The following is a 13,838-nucleotide window of genomic DNA, read 5'->3' on the forward strand; positions in this document are numbered from 1 at the left end:
GATAGAATCCCCTAGCAAGCCAAATCAGGACCAGTAGATGATCTGGTTATAGAACCATCCCCAGATGCAGTAGTTGATTAATAATTCTGTTTATTTATTTGTGATCTAAGACAAGAGTATGTGTTATCCATGTTTACCAGAGGTGTGGGGTTTTACTCCTAGTGACTAGAAACACCTCTGAGAATAGTTTCTTCTCTGACCATGCCTGGGGGTAGATTCTCTCTCTACTTCATCACCTCCTGGACCTTTTAGCTGCCTGCATCTCTGCTCCAAACAGTGACTTCATTTTTATAGGAATAATATTTTGGTTGCTCAAGGACAAGTTCTCTGGTCCTCTGCTACTGAAGTTTGAAACCTTTGATTTCCTTAGGTGTCAGTCATGAAGTCAACACCAAATCCTTTTAGAATGCCGTGATAAAAACCTGCCCCCTGGAATCTTTCCACTCCTCAGGCGTTACTGTCTGCTTCTGTCTAGGCCCCCGCTGTGTCCTTTATTCACCTTACTTATTTGTTCCCTATGACTTTATACATGGTGGTCTTCTGACCCCTGCAACCTAGAGCGGCAATCAACACACAGTAGTGACTCAATGTCTGATAAATTATAAAGAAACTGACACAGTGCCCATCACATCATAGCTCCCACTGAATGGTACCTCTTCAGTCTATGGATAAGAGAATGAATAAACAACGATTCTGGACATTTCCACCAGGGACCACAATCCAAGAGCTGTTAAAATTTCTGAGCAGGACCTGGTGGGTCCTATCTTTTATGAAAGTCACTAGAAGGAACTGGTTCTTTTTGATGTTTAAAAGAAAAAAAAATTATCGGCAGACTTGAAAAGCAACTACTTTGCATAATAATCTTATTCATATTACGAAGGATGCTGAGCCCATTTGTTGTAAAATGACAACCATTTCTTAGAAATTGCTTGGGGCCAGTTTGGTGATGAAAAGTGCTTCTTTCACTGTCTGCTTTCATGTATCATCCCCAGGGCAAAGGAAAAGCAAAGAGCTAACTTAGGTCCCATTAGGGAGAATCAGTCCAATATTATGTACTCCAGCTCCTTCCCCTCAAAGCCTGGTGGCCCAAGATTGACTCCATGTGGAGCGCACACCCACAGTGCATCTCTACAACTGGGCACAGTGAAGTGCTTAGGAAGGAGGAGTCTATGGAAGCCGCAAGAAGGCAGAAGAGAGAAATCATGATGGAATGAGTGAGGCACAGCTGCACAATGTCACCAGCTGTACATGAGGCCCCAAGAAACAGGAGATGAGGGACCTCTACCAAGAAGAGAAATGGAAACCAAAAACAGTCGCATGAACCTGTGCTATGGCACAGTTTGCAATGCCTACATGGGTATCCCATATTTGTTCAAGGTCCAGCTGCTCCTCCAATCCAGCTCCCTGCTAGAGCACCTGGGAAAGCAGGAGATGATGGCCCAAGTGCTTGGGCCCCCACCACTCACATAGAAGACCTGGACAGAGTTCGGGGCTCCTGGCTTCTGCTTGACCCACCCTCGCCATTGCAGGTGTTTGGTGAGTGAACCATGCTCTGGATCTCTGTCTGCCTCTATCTCTGCCACTCTGCCTTTCAAATAAATCTTTAAAAATCATTTTGCAGCCATTTGATCCCAGGAAATCTTGCCTTTGCTTTTCTAGCAACTTTTCTCTGATGATTGGGGTATTGCCTTTAGAATCCATGTTTTTTATTTTTTACTTTTGACCTAATTTTGGCCTTCCATTTTGCAGTTCCCACCTTGACCTATTGACTAGCACCCAGCCTGTTCTTGCCTAGTTGGTCCTGGCTCTCAGGGCCTCGGTTCCTACTGAGGGTAGGTCCCCTGCTGGCTTTGGGGCCATCAGTTCTCCCACACTGTGCTTCCCCTAACTTAAATGCCATCGGCAGCTTGATTTCAAAGGCAAGTATTTTAAGCATTTTCTTCCTCTCAACTCCTAATTATTTACTTTCTTTCAAGAAAAATTATCTTTAGCCCTGAGAAAACAGAATTTACACTGAGAAGAAGCAATTGAGGAAAGCCCCTAATAAATAAAAGAATGCAAGGGAGGAAGAAGGAGAAAAATAGTATTTTCATTAATTTATACTTACTCTTCTTTAAAAATAGATTCAAAGTCATTTTCCAACACAAAAATATATAGCAAAGTTAGAAAACCAGACAAAAAAAAGACAGGTGAGAAAACTTGTATCAGGTTATCAGAATCATGCACAACAGGTACATTATAAAATCAAATACACAAGTCAGAGGTTAAACAAAAATGTAGCTTCTGCTTTATTTCAGTTTAATTTATATCATAAAAATGTTTAACATTGCTGCCATAATAAAATTATGGGAAGATTGATTGTGTTCCAGTACATAGTGATAGGTAGGGCATAAAACACAGGCATAGCTCACATTTTTTTGTTTTTCCTTTTTAATTGTTTATGGGATCATATGAAAGAGACCATTTGACTGAAATTGTCTTAGGCGTTTGGTAACAAACCAATGTCTAGTTTAAACCTGACTCAGAGAACCTTGTACTAACACTGTATGAGCTCCAAGAGTAGAGTTTTCTATAGTCTCTTCCTTGCCCCTTCTCTTTTCCCTTACCATGGAAAGCCATGTAACCAATGGAGAAAAGGAACAATCCTTTCTGGCAAATAGTTTCATTCTTTGTGATTCCAAAATTTATATTGCCTCCAATATATTCAGCTTCCTGTTTTGAGCATCTCAGATTATGTACAGTTTATGTGTCAGTAAGAATGTGTATGCATAAGAACAAATATAAGAATGGAAATTAACTGAGACCACAGAAAGAAATGATAAAAATCTGGCCAGCCCAGTGTTAACTGTACCTTGAGAAGATATTGTGGGATACTTGTTGTGGCTGGCACTGGGGGAAGAGGGTACTTATTATTGAACTTCCGAATGATTACTGAGATTCTGAAGATTTTAATGCACTCACATTTACTTAACATTCTCCTGTGGTTAGACATTTTGGTGATTTCCAACTTCCTGCTCCTACATATACATCTACAGAGGACATCTGTTATTTGTGAAAGCTTTTCGGCATTGAGATGTTTTCTTGCCGAGAGATTACTGGTAGAATGAGGAACTTCAATTCTGGATTCAGATCTCCTGTTTTTATCATTTTCTAAGTGTGCAGATACAGACAAGTCACTTTACTTTTCTCTGCCAGGTGCTTCCTTTGTTACAAAGTTAGGATAATGATAGTCGTTATGTCATGGCATAGGTTGTGAAATTCAGCTAAGACAGCATCTATAAAAGGCTTAGGAAAGTATCTTATGCATAATACATGCTCATTGAGCATTAAGTATTGCTGTTTCCTACTTGTGGAGGTTAACTACGACCTTCCAACTGTTTGTAATCTCCCAAGAACAGATGAGGATAAGCCTTGGCTGTATTTGTACCTTCAGATACTGGAAGAGTACCACATGCGGAGTAGGTATGCAGGTCATCTTCATGAGGGCAGGGACTGACTGTTTTGTTGCCTATTGAATATCCAGGGTCTATGGCTATACTTGTCGCCAATTAGCACTCATTATGCATTTGTTGAAAGTGCAACTATTTGTAAGACTAAACTTAGGTCATTGGAAACCCATAAGAACTTGAGCGAGAAATATTTCATAATATTTGCTATTGATACTTGGAATACTCAGAGTATGAAACTGGTAAGCATAGTGTGTGTGTTTGTGTGTGTGTTGGTAGGGGGAATGGGTAGGGAGAGAGGAAGGATGCCTTGTATTAGCAGAGGGTTAAGCATGATACTCAAGGAGGAAGCCAGAGGAGCATGCCAAGAGCAGACTGGGCGGCAAGGTTGCAGTGGAAAGCACAGAGGGAACCCAGGAGACAGCAAACTCCTGGGGTCATGGACATGGACATGTAGAGCCAGGAAAGGGCTGAGGACAGAGTAAGACAGATGTGCCAACAAAACAGACTTTGCTTCTTTCCTCTAGGGCAGCCACAAGAAAGGAATCCAGTTCTTGTCTAGAACCATCACTAACATGGTCAAGTGATGAAAAGGATTGATTAGGTGGTTTTCATTAAAATGAAGGACTACCTACCTCAGAGTGGAAAGAAGGGGAGGGGGGGGGGGAACTAGAGCAAAGAGATCTGATTTGAAATTCCACCTCCTCCTCCCATCAATATGTGACTGGAGACTAAGCCTCAGTTTTCTGGTCTGCAAAACTGGGTCAACACTGCCTCGCTCACAAGGTTGTTGTGAGGGTTAACGTTTCAACCAAGATAGAGCTTGAAGCTCTGCAGTATAATGCCGGGCACCTAGTAGACCCTTAATAAATGGTAACTAGTAGTATTAAAATTAATCACAGTAATCAGGCCTCACAATAAAAACTGACATAGGGCTTATCAAACGAATTCTCTCCGCCGCATGAAAGAAACATGAGAACAAGCCCAAATTAGCTTCCTATTTTCCAGCAGTGAGCAGAGGAGATTGTCGAAGGTCACAGCAGCCATCTCGTAGGGAAAGAAAATGACATGGAACACTGGGTCTCTGCTCATAGGCAGTGAATGCCCACCCAATTAAGCAGATTAAACATTCACTCCTTGTGATGAAAAAGCCCCGTGCAGCTGAGCTAGGCTGCCTTCTCCGCTTCCCCGTCCAGAGCCTCTATCTGTTAAATCACCCTTCCCTTCCCTTGCACATTCAGGAAATAATTGGCACTTGTTTAATGCCAAATTTACATTTGTTTTGCATGGGAACAAAATTTGCTTGCAAACAGCTATGTCTGTGAGCAAATGGGCATTTGTGCTGGTAAATAAAATAGACACGCAGTTTTCTATTTTGCAGATGTATTATTCAACAAAGCAAGCAGCAATAGCCTTTAATTTTCAGTTAGTCCTAAGTACTTAGGCACAAATGGTAGCCAGAAAGGCACTTTTTTTTTTGTCATTTATGCCTATTTCGGAGGTTTCCATTCACATTTGTCCCAAATGGATGTGTTATCAGAGCTGACCATATTTTTAGAACTTTTGGATTAAGTCTCCTCTATGAAAGCCATTTATATACTTTACAAATATCTGTTGAGTACCTACCATGTGTTTGCTGGGTTATAAGGATTCAGATAGATTCATGGTGCCTACCTTTAAAGGATCTTACAAGTCATGGAGATCAATCTGTAAGTGGAATATGACCTGGTTAGTTTCTACGGTTTCAACATAGTCTCCCAAAGTTCCAGTGTTTGGAAATTTAATTCTGAAGACCGTAGTGTGGGGAGGTGGGCTTAATAACAGTTGGTTAGGTCATTGGACACTGTCCTCATGAATGGATTAATATTGTCTTGGGAGTGCATTAGTTTTTTTAAAAAAAGATTTTATTTTATTTATTTGAAAGACAGAGTTACAGAGAGAGGTAAAGACAGAGAGAGAGGTCTTTCATCTGCTGGTTCACTCCCCAGATGGCTGCAATGGCCGGAACTGAGCTGATCCAAAGCCAGGAGCCAGGAGATTCTTCCAGGTCTCTCATGTGGGTGCAGGGGCCCAAGCACTTGGGCCATCTTCTACTGCTATCTCAGGTCATAGCACAGAGCTGGATCAGAAGTGGAGCACCTGGGTCTCGAACTGGTGCTTCAGACCAGGGCTTTAACCTGCTGTGCCACAGCGCCAGCCCCATGCATTAGTTATTGAAGGGGTGGATTTGTTAGGAAAGCAAGTTCAGGCCTCTCTGGCTCTTTTGCTTTCATGCTTTTTTTGCCCTTTGTCCTTCCACCATGGGGCGATGCATCGTGAGGCCCCCGCCAGCTGCCGGCGTCATTCTCTTCCTCCAGAACTATAAACCAAATAAACTTCTACTCCTTATAAATTATTCTGTGCTGTTCCATTACAGAAGCACAAAATAGATGAGGGCCATGATAAAATAACTAAGTAATAAAGAAACTACCCTAACAGAGCAGTAGATAAAGTTACGGAGCAAAATAACCAGGATGGTTGTTTCTGACTATATAGTTAGGAGGGATGGTATTTGATTTTAGCAGTAAAAGCAAAGAGAAAGAAATAAGCTTTCCAAGAAAGGGAAAAACAGAGCGAACTGTGAGCACCCAGGTCTCTTTGAGGGCATTCAGTGAAGGGATTCTCTGGGACCAAAGAAGGGAAGTAGGAGAATACAGCTGTCCCTGCCTTACCCAAGCCTTTGTTTCCTGAGGTCAACCATGGTCTGGAAAATTGCACAAATAATGCAGAGTTTTAAATTGCACACTGTTATGAATAGCTCAGGAAGGGAATCATCTCTTTGTCCAGCATGAGCGTGCTGCGCACACAACCAGCCATCCGTCACTTAGTGGCCGTCCAGTTATCAGGTCAACTGTTGTGGCAGCTCAGCCCTTGTGTTCAGCTAACCCTTATTTTACTTAATAATGAGCCTGAAGCAGAAGAGTGGTGGTGCTGGCAGCTCTTCTATGCCAAGGAGAAACTGTAAGGTGCTTTCTTTGAGTGAAAAAGGTGAAAGTTTCTGACTTAATAAGGAAAGAAAAGCAATCTATCTGATGCTGAGTTTACTAAGATCTGTGGTTAAAAATGTTCGGAGTGAAGAAGGAGAAAACAGATTCTTGCTAGTTTTGCTGTTGTACTTCAGACTACAAAATTTTTGGCCACAGTGCATGATGGGTACTTAATTAGATGGAAAAGACATTATGTTTGTTTATATATGAGTAGGCAAAAAACCCAGTGTGTTTAGGATATGGCACTATCCATGGTCTCAGGCATTGTCCAGGGGTCTTGGGGTAGATCCCTCCAAGGCTAAGTGGAGACTACTGTGTAAAGCTATATATATATACATATACATACATATATATATATATATATTTGACAGGCAGAGTGGACAGTGAGAGAGAGAGACAGAGAGAAAGGTCTTCCTTTGTCATTGGTTCACCCTCCAATGGCCGCCGCGGCTGGCGTGCTGCGGCCGGTGCACCACGCTGATCCAATGGCAGGAGCCAGGTATTTATCCTGGTCTCCCATGGGGTGCAGGGCCCAAGCACTTGGGCCATCCTCCACTGCACTCCCTGGCCACAGCAGAGAGCTGGCCTGGAAGAAGGACAACCGGGACAGAATCCGGCGCCCCGACCGGGACTAGAACCTGGTGTGCCGGCGCCGCAAGGCGGAGGATTAGCCTAGTGAGTTGCGGCACCGGCCCCGTGAAGCTATATTTTAAGCACTCCTGAAGGTCAGTCAAGAGTTTGAACTGGCCGGCGCCGTGGCTCACTTGGCTAATCCTCCGCCTGCGGTGCCAGCACCGGGAGTTCCCGTCCCAGTTAGGGCTCCAGATTCTGTCCCGGTTGCTCCTCTTCCAGTCCAGCTCTGTGCTGTGGCCAGGGAGTGCAGTGGAGGATGGCCCAAGTGCTTGGGCCCTGCACTCGCATGGGAGACAAGGAGGAATCACCTGGCTCCTGGCTTTGGTTCGGCACAGTGCACCTGCCATAGTGGCCATTTGTGGAGTGAACCAACAGAAGGAGGACCTTTCTCTCTGTCTCCCTCTCACCGTCTAACTCTGCCTTTCAAAAAAAAAAAAAAAAAAAGGAAGAATTTTTATCAGTGCTTCTTTAGCTTTAATATACACAGATTCAGTGGATTTGGTTGAAATGTGAGATGCTGCATTTTAAGCAGTCCTTAATTAGTGGAGTCCTGATAAATGTTTAACAATTGGCTCTGGGGCCAAGGGTAGAAGGCATTTGCCAATTTCCATGTTGTAAATACTCCATACTGTGGTGGAATGAGGAGGTGAAAAGGTCATGCAGAGGTGGCCACTGAGGTGAGCAGGTCATGCCAAGATGGCTGCTGACAACAGAAACTGCCTGGCAACAGGCTGTGATTGGATGGCTTTGGAAACCACATGACAACAGAGCCTGACTGGCAACAGGCTGTGACTGGATGGCTTTGGAAACTGCCTGGCAACAGGCTGTGATTGGTTAGGGCATAGACCGCCCCTTGACCGGACTGGCTGCCTTGGCTGTATGAGCAGCTGTAGCAACTGAAATAAACGAGTCTGTGGGCTGCTTGCCTCGGGTCTGCTTTCACCCAACTCCCGGGGTCTGTGTGGTGACTCCACGCCTCTTGCCCCCACCACGCTCCTCCTCTCAGAATGAATCCTCTCAGAAGAAATCAACTTCAACACCATACACGTTCTATTTCAAGCCATCATCATGGTATAAATACACATGGAATTGGCAAGAGATGTGCACAATCAGATCTCAACCTTTGCTACATATGAGAATCACCTACAGGAGTTTCTAAAAAGTAAGAAAGAGAAATGAAGAAAGCTTCCTCCCAGCCCATTTATATATCTGTCAAGTACTCTAAGACACATAGTGAAGTGAACATTGTCCCTTCTTCCCTTCATTTCCTGTGTGTGACTCTGCCCCCCTCCCTTTTGACAGGCAGAGTGGACAGTGAGAGAGAGAAAGAGAGAGAGGGAGAGAAAGGTCTTCCTTTGCCATTGGTTCACCCTCCAATGGCCGCCGCAGCCAGCACTGATCCGAAGGCAGGAGCCAGGTGCTTCTCCTGGTCTCCCATGTGGTGCAGGGCCCAAGCACTTGGGCCATCCTCCACTGTACTCCTGGCCTGGAAGAGGGGCAACCAGGACAGAATCCGGCACCCCGACCAGGACTAGAACCTGGTGTGCTTGTGCCGCTAGGCGGAGGATTAGCCTATTGAGCTGCGGCGCCAGCTCGACTCTGCCCCTTTACAGAAATACCTATAGCTCTATATCTAGTTCCTCATTTTGCTCACAAATACTGATTTTCTTTCTTCCTCCAATAGTACTTTTTTAAAAGATTTATTTATTTGAAGGCAGAGTTACAGAGAGAGGGAGCGAGGGAGGGAGAGAAGGAGGAAGAGGAGAGAGAGGTCTTCCATTTACTGGTTCATTCCCAAAATGACCGTAATGTCTGGAACTGGCCAATCTGAAACCAGGAGTCTGGAGCTTCTTCTGGGTCTCCCACATGGATGCAAGGGGACGTCTTCCACTGCTTTCCCAGGCACATTAGCAGGGAGCTGGATCAGACGTAGAGCAGCTAGGGCTCAAACCAACACCCACATGGGATGCTGGCACTGCAGGTGGTGTCTTTACCCACTGTGCTACAGTGCCGAACCCCTGCTTTTTTTTTTTCTTTTTAAAGATTTATTTATTTATTTGAAAGGCAGAATTACAGAGAGGCAGAAGGAGAGAGAGAGAGACAGAGACAGAGAAAGAGAGACAGGCCAATAGTCCTTAAATTCTGTTTCCCTAAACCTTTCTATTTTCAGACCTCCTAAGGGGGGAGAAAAAAAACTTTGTCGATCTTTACTTTAGGCTTTGCTTGGATATTGACCAAATATGTAAATATCAACTGTGTTAATAGGTTTGACTGTTATTTAGGTATGGTAAGACCTCCAGATCAGGAGATAGCTGCCATTGAGACGTCATTGTCATTTTATTGTATTCAGAGTTGCCAAAACAGTGAGTACACATCAGGCTCCATGGGGGGTGCAGAAGCACCAGGGTCCAGGTTGGTCACTATTCATGGTAGCTTTTATTGTGTTTTTGTGAAGAGGAAAAGTCTGGTAGAGTATGGCATGTTTGAGACTGGGTTCTTTCAATAGCTTCTCTGGGCCTTGGTCCATCATGGCTGCCCCTGATTTTCTGGTACCTGGCCCTGGAGTTATTGCAGGTATATAGTGGCCCAGAGTAGGAGAAGCTGATGGGTAAGGTGGTTTGGGATGTGGACTCTGGATTCATTGGTGTGTGTTTGAAAAGCATGCCACCAGGAAAAGGACTGTTCCCAGAGGATATGGAAGAGAGTAGCAAGGAGGGAGGCAGGAGCCAGGGCAAGATGACCAAGGCATATTATCAGGTTGTTCAGAACAAGGCAAGTCCAGCATTGGCTTGTAAGACAAATGTTAAAGAATTCGGTTTTCATAAGCTAGAAATATGTTTTTTTTTTTTTTTTTATTTGACAGGTAGTGTTATAGACAGAGAGAGAGATAGAGAGAAAGGTCTTCCTTCTGTTGGTTCACCCTACAAATGGCCGCTATGCCAATCCAAAGCCAGGAGCCAGGTGCTTCTTCCTGGTCTCCCATTTGGGTGCAGGGCCCAAGCACTTGGGCCATCCTCCACTGCCTTCCCAGGCCACAGCAGAGTGTTGGACTGGAAGAGGAGCAACTGGGACTAGAACCCAGCACCCATATGGGATGCTGGCGCCGCAGGTGGAGGATTAACCAAGTAAGCCACAGCGCCGGCCCCTAGAAATATGTTAATACAAACTCAAAATGGGATAAAGATAATCTGATTCTTTTATTTTTCATTGTAATACTTGACTTTTAGGGGCAGATATTCGTGTAGCCAAATGATTCTCGAGTTGGTGGAGTCTTTAACACATCTTTTTTTTTTTTTTTTTTTTGACAGGCAGAGTGGACAGTGAGAGAGAGAGACAGAGAGAAAGGTCTTCCTTTGCCGTTGGTTCACCCTCCAATGGCTGCCGCGGCCGGCGTGCTGCGGCCGCGCACCGCGCTGATCCGATGGCAGGAGCCAGGAGCCAGGTGCTTTTCCTGGTCTCCCATGGGGTGCAGGCCCCAAGCACCTGGGCCATCCTCCACTGCACTCCCTGGCCACAGCAGAGAGCTGGCCTGGAAGAGGGGCAACCGGGACAGAATCCGGCGCCCCGACTGGGACTAGAACCCGGTGTGCCGGCGCCGCTAGGCGGAGGATTAGCCTAGTGAGCCACGGCGCCGGCCTTAACACATCTTATATCAGCATTTATCCTCATATTCAATTCAGCAAAATACTGGGTACCTGCTACATGCCAGGAAGGGTGGTAAGGGCTAGGAAATATGGAAAGTGCTCCAGGAATTGGGAGCAATGGAGGTAACATGAATACAACACAGTTTAGGTCGTCCACAGCCTTGCTGTCTAATTGGGGAGATTCACATGCAAACAGCTGCTTGGAAAGCAAAGCAGAATAAATTGAGGTTTAGAGAATCTGGAGGAAGGAGATTTATCAGGTAATCCCTGAGGGATGACGATTGTCTCAGCTCGTCTTTGACAGGCACTGCAGAGCTAGACAATTAAAAGTGGAAATCACTCAGAAGCCCCCAAAATGCAGATTGTCTGTAGTGTTGATTGAAAAGTGAATAATTTTCTCAGCATATCAGCACTCCAAGTAACACACATGGTGTTTTTGTTCTGAAAATGGAAGAGTTTAACTTGCAAATTTTTTCTAGAGTCAAGGCTACTTCTTTAGCTTGAGGGTCAGCGGCTAGAATGCTGGAAGCCACGTTGGGTCAGTCAAATGCATTGGAGAAATCAACAGAAAATGTGCCTCTTTAAGCAAAAAAAAGACTTTCGTGGTTATAGCATATTCTTCATTCACTGGGTTTGGATTGCCTTGCACTTTGCTTGAGTTATAGAATGCAGCAGAACCAACACTGTACAAGTTTTGAGTTCAAACTTCAAGAGACTTGGGACACTTCTGCTTGGATTCTTGAATCTTACCTAAACCCCTCGTGATTAAGCCTATACTAATTTAGTGAAGGATGAGAGACCATATGGAAGAGTAATGTGAATCTCACTACATGCCTGCGATCCAACCAGCCCTCACTTGTTCTGGCGGCTGACCAGCAATGCAAGAGTGACACCAGCTGAGGCTAGAAGGCCCATCTATCTGAGTCCAGCCCAAATTGCCAGCTGTAGTAGAATCATAGCTAAATAAATGGCTGTTGTTTTAATCAGTTATTTTTTTTTAACTGAGCAAGACCTAGCAGAGACAGCATTTCAGTGATTTCATCAGGAGCTGGGATCTCTCTGGTCTGTCTCTTGCCACCAGCAGTGTTAGCAATAGCTTCCATTATGTTGAGGGATGACTACAATAGCTGTAAGCCTCACACCTATATGCTATAACACCACAAGCAGGAAAGAAGAGGAGATGGAAAAATATGTCCCTTACTGATCCAGCATTTCCCCAGGATCCTAAACTCTCTCACACAGCCCCTAGCTAACGACTCTGTGTCTCACTCGACACGACTGATTCACCTATCCTCCTAGACCATCCCTAACAAAAGTAAATGATACAGTGTGAATAAGGATAAGACCTACTTATAAGATGCTTGGGTGGCCATTATTTCATTATTTTTTTTCTGCTTTTCCTCTGAAAGCAGTTTTTAAATCACTAGTTTCTGGGTGGGGTCAAGTTTAATCAAAAAGTTATAGAATGGAATGAGTTTTGCAGGAGATATTATTTACTAAATTACCTATCAATGTGTGGAAAACCTTTTTATGTTAAAAAAAAATGGACTGAAAACGTATGTAGAATGTAAGCAAATGAACTGTAATTTAAGAACAGTTTTATATAATGAAAGTCAAGTGAGAGGACCAGTCGCCAAGAAGTTGAGAGAATTGGAACTGATTTTTCAGATGACTGACACTGGATTTCAAAGTAAGAACACATTTGTTTGTAGGATTTCTATACATGCTAGATAAAGCTGACCCAGGATTCAGAGACAAGCATTTGACACTGGAGAAAACACGCCAAGCATTTGATTTATACAGGTAGCTAGAGAGAAAATTAAAGTGTGCATACACTTCGGGAGCAGAAAGTGTGGGAGGGGGGCATTCCATGTCACAATCAGTTCAGCATTAAATCATAAAGCATTCATTAGATCAGTTCCATTAAGGTTTTCATTCAGATAACAGAGAATCCATACAATAACAGCACAATCACTTGTTTTATTATAGTAATATCCCTGAAAACCAGACAGTAAGTGTTCTAAGTAAGGCAAAAGTATAGTGTTATTAAAAGAATGGTTTGTAATTGGGATTCCAAGAACTGGCAACTGAGATGTAGTCATTTGCTGTAAGAAGCTGTCAAAACATGGTTTAATATCACCTGTGCAGAAAAATCAAATACTTAGAGACAAAGGAAGCTTGTGAGAGATTGCTTTGGTTGAAATGAATGTTCCCCCACTGAATGCTTTTAGTCTGCCACCCCTGGTGCAAAATGTGGGCACAACAAGCAGATTGTGTTTATAAAATGAAATGAACAGGAAGCTGTGATTGACAGCAAGAGAAAGCAGAAAATTTAACTTTTTGATGTGGGGGTGTCCTGGCAACAGGACTCTGTTATTTAAAATGCAAGTAAAGAAACATTAGGCTCACTTGACGCTTGATTCATGTTGAAGGAAGGACGGGGAAAAGAAGGAAAGAGGAAGGAATGGAGAAAAGAAGAAAATACAAAAACGAGTAAAAGAAAGGGTGGGTCTGGAAACAAAAGCAAAGTTTCAATGACACAGATTTGGCATCCGTAGAAGGAATAAGTTAATGGAATGTCAGTCTTGGCCTCAATGAGAATGGATTACCCTGGGAAATTAAGAGATACCTGTCACTGGAAGTGCTCAAAGAAAAGATACATGGTCACTGGTTAGAATGAGAGCAAGTAAACATGATATTTAACAGCCTTCCTAGATCTGAAATAATCTGAGCTATGATATATTAAAAAAAAGGTTTACTTACTTACCAGACAAGATCTAGTCAAAACCATGAATATGCTGATAGCTTTTTTTTAAAAAAAAAAAAAACCCTATATCTTTTTTACTGTGTAGTATTCATTTTTATTTTTCTATCTTTTTTCTCTACCCATTCTCTCTTTCACTTACCAATACCAATATGATAACAATAATAAAGCAACCAAGGAAAGAAATCTTAATAAAATATTGACTGTATGTGTTAGAGACTCAAACCAGTGATTTCCCCCACTAAATGTTTCTCTTCTAAAAGGACCATTGATAAAATGCAATGTCTAGATCAAATGAATGAGAGATTCGCCAAGTGTTGCCTTC

The 13,838-nt window shown here is 43.4% G+C and overlaps 1 long non-coding RNA gene across 5 annotated transcripts in view; it reads left to right on the forward strand.

Annotated features, from left to right (window-relative positions):
• LOC149123591 (uncharacterized) overlaps window positions 1-13,838 on the forward strand; it is a 134,393-nt gene that overhangs the window by 77,760 nt on the left and 42,795 nt on the right. For 2 of the 5 annotated variants that reach the window (XR_016216972.1, XR_016216974.1), the window contains one exon: window positions 1,378-1,536. The exons of the other annotated variants lie outside the window; for them this stretch is intronic. This is a non-coding gene — a long non-coding RNA (uncharacterized LOC149123591). The remainder of the gene's footprint in view (window positions 1-1,377; window positions 1,537-13,838) is intronic. 5 annotated transcript variants of the gene reach the window in all.

This window comes from Oryctolagus cuniculus, chromosome 11, assembly GCF_051225735.1.
Source record: "Oryctolagus cuniculus isolate XC-2025 breed Fujian yellow rabbit chromosome 11, ASM5122573v1, whole genome shotgun sequence".
In the NCBI taxonomy this organism is placed as follows: Eukaryota; Metazoa; Chordata; class Mammalia; order Lagomorpha; family Leporidae; genus Oryctolagus; species Oryctolagus cuniculus.